The sequence below is a fragment of the Arachis hypogaea genome, chromosome 3 (assembly GCF_003086295.3).
Source record: "Arachis hypogaea cultivar Tifrunner chromosome 3, arahy.Tifrunner.gnm2.J5K5, whole genome shotgun sequence".
NCBI lineage: Eukaryota > Viridiplantae > Streptophyta > Magnoliopsida > Fabales > Fabaceae > Arachis > Arachis hypogaea.
In genome coordinates, this window is record NC_092038.1 from 67,571,229 (window position 1) to 67,580,629 (window position 9,401).

The following is a 9,401-nucleotide window of genomic DNA, read 5'->3' on the forward strand; positions in this document are numbered from 1 at the left end:
GCGAGTTTGAAGCTCGTCACAGTCATTCAATCCTTGAATCCTACTCAGAATACCACAGACAAGGTTTAGACCTTCCGGATTCTCTTGAATGTCGCCATCAATTCTAGCTTATACCACGAAGATTCTGATTAAGAAATCCAAGAGATAAACATTCAAGCCTTGTTTGCTTGTAGAACGGAAGTGGTTGTCAGGCACGCGTTCATAAGTGAGAATGATGATGAGCGTCACATAATCATCACATTCATCATGTTCTTGGGTGCGAATGAATATCTTAAGAATAAGAATAAGCTGAATTGAATAGAAGAACAATAGTAATTGCATTAATACTCGAGGTACAGCAGAGCTCCACACCTTGATCTATGGTGTGTAGAAACTCCACCGTTGAAAATACATAAGAACAAGGTCTAGGCATGGCCGAATGGCCAGCCCCCAATAATCTAACTAGACATCCAAAGATGATCTCAAGATCTAAAGTGATCAAAAGATGTATAATACAATAGCAAAAGGTCCTACTTATAGAGAACTAGTAGCTTAGGGTTTATAAAGATGAGTAAATGACCTAAAAATCCACTTCCGGGCCCACTTGGTGTGTGCTTGGGCTGAGCATTGAAGCTTTCATGTGTAGAGACTTTTCTTGGAGTTAAACACCAGCTTTTGTGCCAGTTTGGGCGTTTAACTCCCATTCTTGTGCCAGTTCCGGCGTTTTACGCCAGAATTCTTGAGCTGACTTGGAACGCCTATTTGGGCCATCAAATCTCGGGAAAAGTATGTACTATTATACATTTCTGGAAAGCCCAGGATGTCTACTTTCCATCGCAGTTGAGAGCGCACCAATTGGGCTTCGGTAGCTCCAGAAAATCTACTTCGAGTGCAAGGAGGTCAGAATCCAACAGCATCTGCAGTCCTTTTCAGCCTCTGAATCAGATTTTTACTCAGGTCCCTCAATTTCAGCCAGAAAATACCTGAAATCACAGAAAAACACACAAACTCATAGTAAAGTCCAGAAAAGTGAATTTTAACTAAAAACTAATAAAAATATAATAAAAACTAACTAAAACATACTAAAAACATACTAAAAACAATGCCAAAAAGCGTATAAATTATCCGCTCATCACAACACGGAACTTAAATTGTTGACTGTCCCCAAGCAACTGAAGATCAAATAAGATAAAAAGAAGAGAATATGCAATGAATTCCAAAAACATCTATGAAGATCAGTATTAATTAGATGAGCGGGGCTTTTAGCTTTTTGCCTCTGAACAGTTTTGGCATCTCACTTTATCCTTTGAAACTCAGAATGATGGGCTTCTATAGGAACTCGGAATCCAGATAGTGTTATTGATTCTCCTAGTTAAGTATGATGATTCTTGAACATAGCTACTTTATGAGTCTTGGTCGTGGCCCAAAGCACTCTGTCTTCCAGTATTACCACCGGATACATACATGCCACAGACACATAACTGGGTAAACCTTTTCAGATTGTGACTCAGCTTTGCTAGAGTCCCCAATTAGAGGTGTCCAGGGTTCTTAAGCACACTCTTTTTGCCTTGAACAACTTTATTATTTCTTTTTCTTCTTTTTTTTCGCATGTACTATTTTTTTTGAATTCTCTGCTTTTTCTTGCTTTAAGAATCATTTTTATGATTTTTCAGATCCTCAGTAACATGTCTCCTTTTTCATCATTCTTTCAAGAGCCAACATTCATAAACAACAAATTCAAAAGACATATGCACTGTTCAAGCATACATTCAAAAGTCAAAGTATTGCCACCACATCAAAATAATTAATCTGTTATAAAATTAAAAATTCATGCAATTCTTCTCTTTTCCAATTAAGAACATTTTTCATTTAAGAAAGGTGATGGATTCATAGGACATTCATAACTTTAAGGCATAGACACTAAGACACTAATGATCACAGGACACAAACATAGATGATGAACATAAGTATAAAAATTCGAAAAACAGGAAAATAAAGAACAAGCAAGTTAAAGAACGGGTCCACCTTAGTGATGGCGGCTTGTTCTTCCTCTTGAAGATCTTATGGAGTGCTTGAGCTCCTCAATGTCTCTTCCTTGTCTTTGTTGCTCCTCTCTCATGATTCTTTGATCTTCTCTAATTTCATGGAGGAGAATGGAATGTTCTTGGTGCTCCACCCTTAGTTGTCCCATGTTGGAACTCAATTCTCCTAGGGAGGTGTTGATTTGCTCCCAATAGTTTTGGTGGAGGAAAGTGCATCCCTTGAGGTATCTCAGGGATTTCATGGTGAGTGGGATCTCTTGTTTGCTCCATCCTCTTCTTAGTGATGGGCTTGTCTTCATCAATGAGGATGTCTCCCTCTATGTCAATTCCAACTGAATAACAGAGGTGATAAATGAGATGAGGGAAAGCTAACCTTGCCAAGGTAGAAGACTTGTCCGCCACCTTATAAAGTTCTTGGGATATAACCTCATGAACTTCTACTTCCTCTCCAATCATGATGCTGTGAATCATGATAGCCCGGTCTATAGTAACTTCGGACCGGTTGCTAGTGGGAATGATTGAGCGTTGGATAAACTCCAACCATCCTCTAGCCACGGGCTTGAGGTCATGCCTTCTCAGTTGAACCGGCTTCCCTCTTGAATCTCTCTTCCATTGAGCACCCTCTTCACAAATGTCTATGAGGACTTGGTCCATCCTTTGATCAAAGTTGACCCTTCTAGTGTAAGGGTGTTCATCTCCTTACATCATGGGCAAGTTGAATACCAACCTTACATTTTTCGGACTAAAATCCAAGCATTTCCCCCGAACCATTGTAAGCCAATTCTTTGGGTCCGGGTTCACACTTTGATCATGGTTCTTGGTGATCCATGCATTGGCATAGAACTCTTGAACCATTAAGATTCTGACTTGTTGAATGGGGTTGGTAAGAACTTCCCAACCTCTTCTTCGGATCTCATGTCGGATCTCCAGATATTCACTCTTTTTGAGTTTGAAAGGGACCTCGGGGATCAGCTTCTTCATGGCCACAACTTCATAGAAGTTGTCTTGATGCACCCTTGAGATGAATCTCTCCATCTCCCATGACTCGGAGGTGGAAGCTTTTGCCTTCCCTTTCCTCTTTCTAGAGGTTTCTCCGGCCTTAGATGCCATAAATGGTTATGGAAAAACAAAAAGCAATGCTTTTACCACACCAAACTTAGAATTTTTGCTCGTCCTCGAGCAAAAGAAGAAAGAAGAGAGTAGAAGAAGAAGAAATAAAAGAGAAGGAGGTGGCTTTGTGGTTCGGCCAAGGGGGAGAAGTAGTGGTTAGGATGTGTGAAAATGAAGGAGTGAAGAAGGGTTTATATAGGGGTGGGGAGAGGGGTAGGGTTCGGTCATGGATGGGTGGGTTTGGGAGGGAAAGTGGTTTGAATTTGAATGGTGAGGTAGGTGGGGTTTTATGAAGGATGGACGTGAGTGGTGAAGAGAATAGTGGGATTTGATAGGTGAGGGGTTTTTTTGGGGAAAAGGTGTTGAGGTGATTGGTGAATGGGGAAAGAAGAGAGAGAGTGGTGGGGTAGGTGGGGATCCTGTGGGGTCCACAGATCCTGAGGTATCAAGGAAAATTCATCCCTGCACCAAGTGGCGAGCAAAAATGCTCTTTATGCCAATTCTGGCGTTAAACGCCGGGCTGGTGCCCATTTCTGGCATTTAACGCCAGCTTCTTGCCCTTTCCTGGCATTTAACGCCAGTCTGGTGCCCCTTTCTGGTGTTAAACGCCCAGAATGGTGCCAGACTGGGCGTTAAACACCCATTTGTTGCCCTTACTGGCGTTTAAACGCCAGCAAGTTTTCCTCCAGGGTGTGCTGTTTTTCTTTCTATTTTTCATTCTGTTTTTGCTTTTTCAATTGATTTTATGACTTACCATGATCGTCAACCTACAGAAAACATAAAATAACAAAGGGAATTAGATAAATATAACATTGGGTTGCCTCCCAACAAGCGCTTTTTTAATGTCAGTAGCTTGACAGTGGACTCTCATGGAGCCTCACAGATACTCAGAGCAATGTTGGAACCTCCCAACTCCAAACTTAGAGTTTGAATGTGGGGGTTCAACACCAAACTTAGAATTTGGTTGTGGCCTCCCAACACCAAACTTAGAGTTTGATTGTGGGGGCTCTGTTTGACTATATTTTGAGTGAAGTTCTTCATGCTTCCTCTCCATGGTTACAGAGGGATATCTTTGAGCCTTAAACACAAGGGATTCTTCATTCACTTGATTGATCAATTCTCCTCTGTCAACATCAATCACAGCCTTTGCTGTGGCTAGGAAGGGTCTGCCAAGGATGATGGATTCATCCATGCACTTTCCAGTCTCTAGGACTATAAAATCAGCAGGGATGTAATGGTCTTCAATCTTTACCATAACATCCTCTACAAGTCCATAAGCTTGTTTTCTTGAATTGTCTGCCATCTTTAGTGAGATTCTTGTAGCTTGCACCTCAAAAATCCCTAGCTTCTCCATTACAGAGAGAGGCATAAGGTTTATGCTTGACCCTAGGTCACACAGAGCCTTCTTGAAGGTCATGGTGCCTATTGTACATGGTATTGAGAACTTCCCAGGGTCCTGTCTCTTTTGAGGTAGTTTCTGCCTAGACAAGTCAGCCAGTTCTTTGGTGATCAAAGGGGGTTCATCCTCCCAAGTCTCATTACCAAATAACTTGTCATTTAGCTTCATGATTGCTCCAAGGTACTTAGCAACTTGCTCTTCAGTGACATCTCCATCCTCTTCAGAGGAAGAATACTCATCAGAGCTCATGAATGGCAGAAGTAAATCCAATGGAATCTCTATGGTCTCAGTGTGAGCCTCGGATTCCCATGGTTCCTCATTAGGGAACTCATTGGAGGCCAGTGGACGTCCATTGAGGTCTTCCTCAGTGGCGATCACTGCCTCTTCCTCCTCTCCAAATTCGGCCATGTTGATGGCCTTACACTCTCCTTTTGGATTTTCTTCTGTATTGCTTGGAAGAGTACTAGGAGGGAGTTCAGTAACTTTCTTACTCAGCTGACCCACTTGTGCCTCCAAGTTTCTAATGGAGGACCTTGTTTCAGTTATGAAACTTTGAGTGGTTTTGATTAGATCAGAGACTATAATTGCTAAGTCAGAGGAGTTCTGCTTAGAATTCTCTGTCTGTTGCTGAGAAGATGATGGAAAAGGCTTGCCATTGCTAAACTTATTTCTTCCACCATTATTGTTGTTGAAACCTTGTTGAGGTCTCTATTGATCCTTCCATGAGAGATTTGGATGATTTCTCCATGAAGGATTATAGGTGTTTCCATAGAGTTCTCCCATGTAATTCACCTATTCCATTGAAGGGTTCTCAGGATCATAAGCTTCTTCTTCAGATGAAGCATCCTTAGTACTGCCTGGTGCAGCTTGCATTCCAGACAGACTTTGAGAAATCATGTTGACATGCTGAGTCAATATTTTGTTCTGAGCCAGTATGGCATTCAGAGTATCAATCTCAAGAACTCCTTTCTTCTGTTTCGTCCCATTGTTCACAGGATTCCATTCAGAAGTGTACATAAATTGGTTATTTGCAACCATTTCAATGAGTTCTTAAGCTTCTGCAGGCGTCTTCTTCAGATGAAGAGATCCTTCAGTAGAGCTATCCAATGACATCTTAGACAGTTCAGACAGACCATCATAGAAGATACCTATGATGCTCCATTCAGAAAGCATGTTAGAGGGACACTTTCTGATCAATTGTTTGTATCTTTCCCAAGCTTCATAGAGGGATTCACCTTCCTTCTGTCTGAAGGTTTGGACTTCCACTCTAAGCTTACTCAATTTTTGAGGTGCAAAGAACTTTGCCAAGAAGGCATTGACTAGCTTTTCCCAGGAGTTCAGGCTTTCTTTAGGTTGTGAGTCCAACCATATCCGAGCTCTGTCTCTTACAGCAAAAGGGAATAGCATAAGTCTGTAGACCTCAGGTCAACCCTATTGGTCTTGACAGTGTCACAGATTTGCAAGAATTCAGCTAAAAATAGATGAGGATCTTCCAATGGAAGTCCATGGAACTTGCAATTCTGTTGCATTAGAGAAACTAATTGAGGCTTAAGCTCAAAGTTGTTTGCTCCAATGGCAGGGTTAGAGATGCTTCTCCCATAGAAGTCGGGAGTAGGTGCAGTAAAGTCACCCAGCACCTTCCTTGCATTATTGGCATTGTTGTTGTTTTCGGCTGCCGTGTCTTCCTCTTGATTGAAGATTTCTGTTAGGTCATCTACAGAGAGGAGTGCTTTAGCTTCTTTTAGCTTTCGCTTCAAGGTCCTTTCAAGTTCAGGGTCAGCCTCAACAAAAATGCTTTTGTCTTTGCTCCTACTCATGTGAAAGAGAAGAGAACAAGAAAATATTGAATCCTCTATGTCACAGTATAGAGATTCCTTGAGGTGTCAGAGGAAAAGAAAAATATAAGGAAGAGGTAGAAGAATTCGAACTTAGAAAGATAGAGTTCGAATTGTACATGTTAGTCCATAAATAGAAGGATGTGAGAAGAGGGGAAGAAATTTTCGAAAATAAATTAAAAACATTTTAAAAACATTTTGAAAATTGATTGATGATTTTTGAAAACTAAGATTGAGAAAGAAGTAAAGTGATTTTTGAAAAAGATTTTGAAATTAGAATTCATAAAGATATGATTGAAAACTATTTTTGTAAAAGATGTGATTAAGAAGATATGATTGAAAAGATATAGTTTTAAAAAGATTTGATTTTTAAAATCAATGACTTGGCTAACAAGAAAAGATATGATTCAAACATTAAACCTTTCTCAACAGAAAAGGCAACATACTTGAAATGTTGAATCAAATCATTAATTGTTAGCAAGTATTTTTGAAAATGGAAAGAAATTGATTTTGAAAATATATGATTGAAAAGATATGATTTGAAAAAGATTTGATTTTGAAAAATTTTGAAAACTTGAAAAACAATTTGAATTAAAAACAAAATCTTCCCTCTTGTGCCATCCTGGCATTAAACGCCCAGAATGGTATACATTCTGGTGTTTAACGCCCAAAATGCTACCCTTTTGGGCGTTAAACGCCCAGCCACCTGGCTGGCGTTTAAACGCTAGTTTTCCTTCTTCACTGAGCATTTTGAACGCCCAGCATTTTCTGTGTAATTCCTCTGCTGTATGTTCTAAATCTTCAATTCTCTACATTATTGACTTGAAAAGACACAAATTAAAATTTTTTTTGGATTTTTAATGATGAGGAAAAATCAAAATGCAACTAAAATCAAACAAACAATGCATGCAAGACACCAAACTTAGAAGTTTGTATACTATTGACACTAACAAATTGAGAATGCATATGAGAAACAACAAAACACACAAAACAAGAGAATTTGAAGATCAGAGCAAGTAAATCATCAAGAACAACTTGAAGATCAATGAAGACGCATGATAAATGCAAGAAGAACAGAAACATGCAATTGACACCAAACTTAAAATGAGACACTAGACTAAAACAAGAAATATTTTTGGTTTTTATGATTTTGTAATTTTTTTTATTTTTTCAAAAATTATATGGAGAAGAAAATAAAGAGATTCAAAATTTTTAATAAGAATTCCAGGAATCATGCAATGTTAGTCTAAAGCTTTAGTCTAAAGGAATTAGACATGGCTAGCCAAGCTTTAGCAGGACATTACATTCAAGAGCTAAATTGATAAAGATCAATCAGCTTTGGTGATGATAAGAACATCACCTTGAAACACTAGAATTCATTCTTAAAAATTCTGAAAAATACCTAATCTAAGCAACAAGATGAACCGTCGGTTGTCCAAACTCAAACAATCCCTGGCAACGGCGCCAAAAACTTGGTGCACGAAATTGTGATCATCAATGGCACCATCAACATGATACACTCAATTGCAATCTCAACTCTTTATCACAACTTCACACAACTAACCAGCAAGTGCACTGGGTCGTCCAAGTAATAAACCTTACGCGAGTAAGGGTCGATCCCACGGAGATTGTTGGTATGAAGCAAGCTATGGTCATCTTGTAAATCTCAGTCAGGCAGATTCAAATGGTTATGAATGATTTATGAATAAAGCATAAAATAAAGATAGAGATATTTATGCAATTCATTGGTGAGAATTTCAGATAAGCGTATGGAGATGCTTTGTCCCTTCCGTCTCTCTGCTTTCCTACTGTCTTCATCCAATCCTTCTTACTCCTTTCCATGGCAAGCTGTATGTTGGGCATCACCATTGTCAATGGCTACATTCCCGTCCTCTCAGTGAAAATGTTCAACGCGCTCTGTCACAGCACGGCTATTCAGCTGTCGGTTCTTGATCATGTCGGAATAGAATCCATTGATTCTTTTGCGTCTGTCATTAACGCCCCACAATCGTGAGTTTGAAGCTCGTCACAGTCATTCAATCCTTGAATCCTACTCAGAATACCACAGACAAGGTTTAGACCTTCTGGATTCTCTTGAATGCCGCCATCAATTCTAGCTTATACCACGAAGATTCCGATTAAGAAATCCAAGAGATAAACATTCAAGCCTTGTTTGCTTGTAGAACGGAAGTGGTTGTCAGGCACGCGTTCATAAGTGAGAATGATGATGAGCGTCACATAATCATCACATTCATCATGTTCTTGGGTGCGAATGAATATCTTAGAACAAGAATAAGCTGAATTGAATAGAAGAACAATAGTAATTGCATTAATACTCGAGGTACAGCAGAGCTCCATACCTTAATCCATGGAGTGTATAAACTCCACCGTTGAAAATACATAAGAACAAGGTCTAGGCATGGCCAAATGGCCAGCCCCCAATAATCTAAGAACTAGATGTCCAAAGATGATCTCAAGATCTAAAGTGATCAAAAGATGTATAATACAATAGCAAAAGGTCCTACTTATAGAGAACTAGTAGCTTAGGGTTTACAAAGATGAGTAAATGACATAAAAATCCACTTCCGGGCCCACTTGGTGTGTGCTTGGGCTGAGCATTGAAGCTTTCATGTGTAGAGACTTTTCTTGGAGTTAAACGCCAGCTTTTGTGCCAGTTTGGGCGTTTAACTCCCATTCTTGTGCCAGTTCCGGCGTTTTACGCCAGAATTCTTGAGCTGACTTGGAACGCCTGTTTGGGCCATCAAATCAATTATGCTAAATGCATTCAAACACAAATACAGGACATAAAGAATCATGCAAATAAATGATCACAATAAAAAAGAAGTTATAATCACACACAAGAACAACATTATGGTTGAAAAGATGCAACTATCTATTAAAGCTCAAGACTCACAAGGTATGTTGTTCAAGCTCTTTTCCATGTTCTACAAACAATCTACTTCAAGCAAGTTGGCAAACATAATATTTTCTTCAATTCAATCAATGGTACAGCCTAGAAAAAGACTTCACAGAAAT

At 39.5% G+C, this 9,401-nt stretch overlaps 1 non-coding gene across 1 annotated transcript; it reads left to right on the plus strand.

The window, feature by feature from the left end:
* Positions 1-5,697: 5,697 nt before the first annotated feature.
* LOC112793249 (small nucleolar RNA R71) lies at positions 5,698-5,805 on the plus strand. Its single transcript, XR_003197952.1, has one exon. It is a non-coding gene; the product is annotated as a small nucleolar RNA R71 (small nucleolar RNA).
* Positions 5,806-9,401: the final 3,596 nt, after the last annotated feature.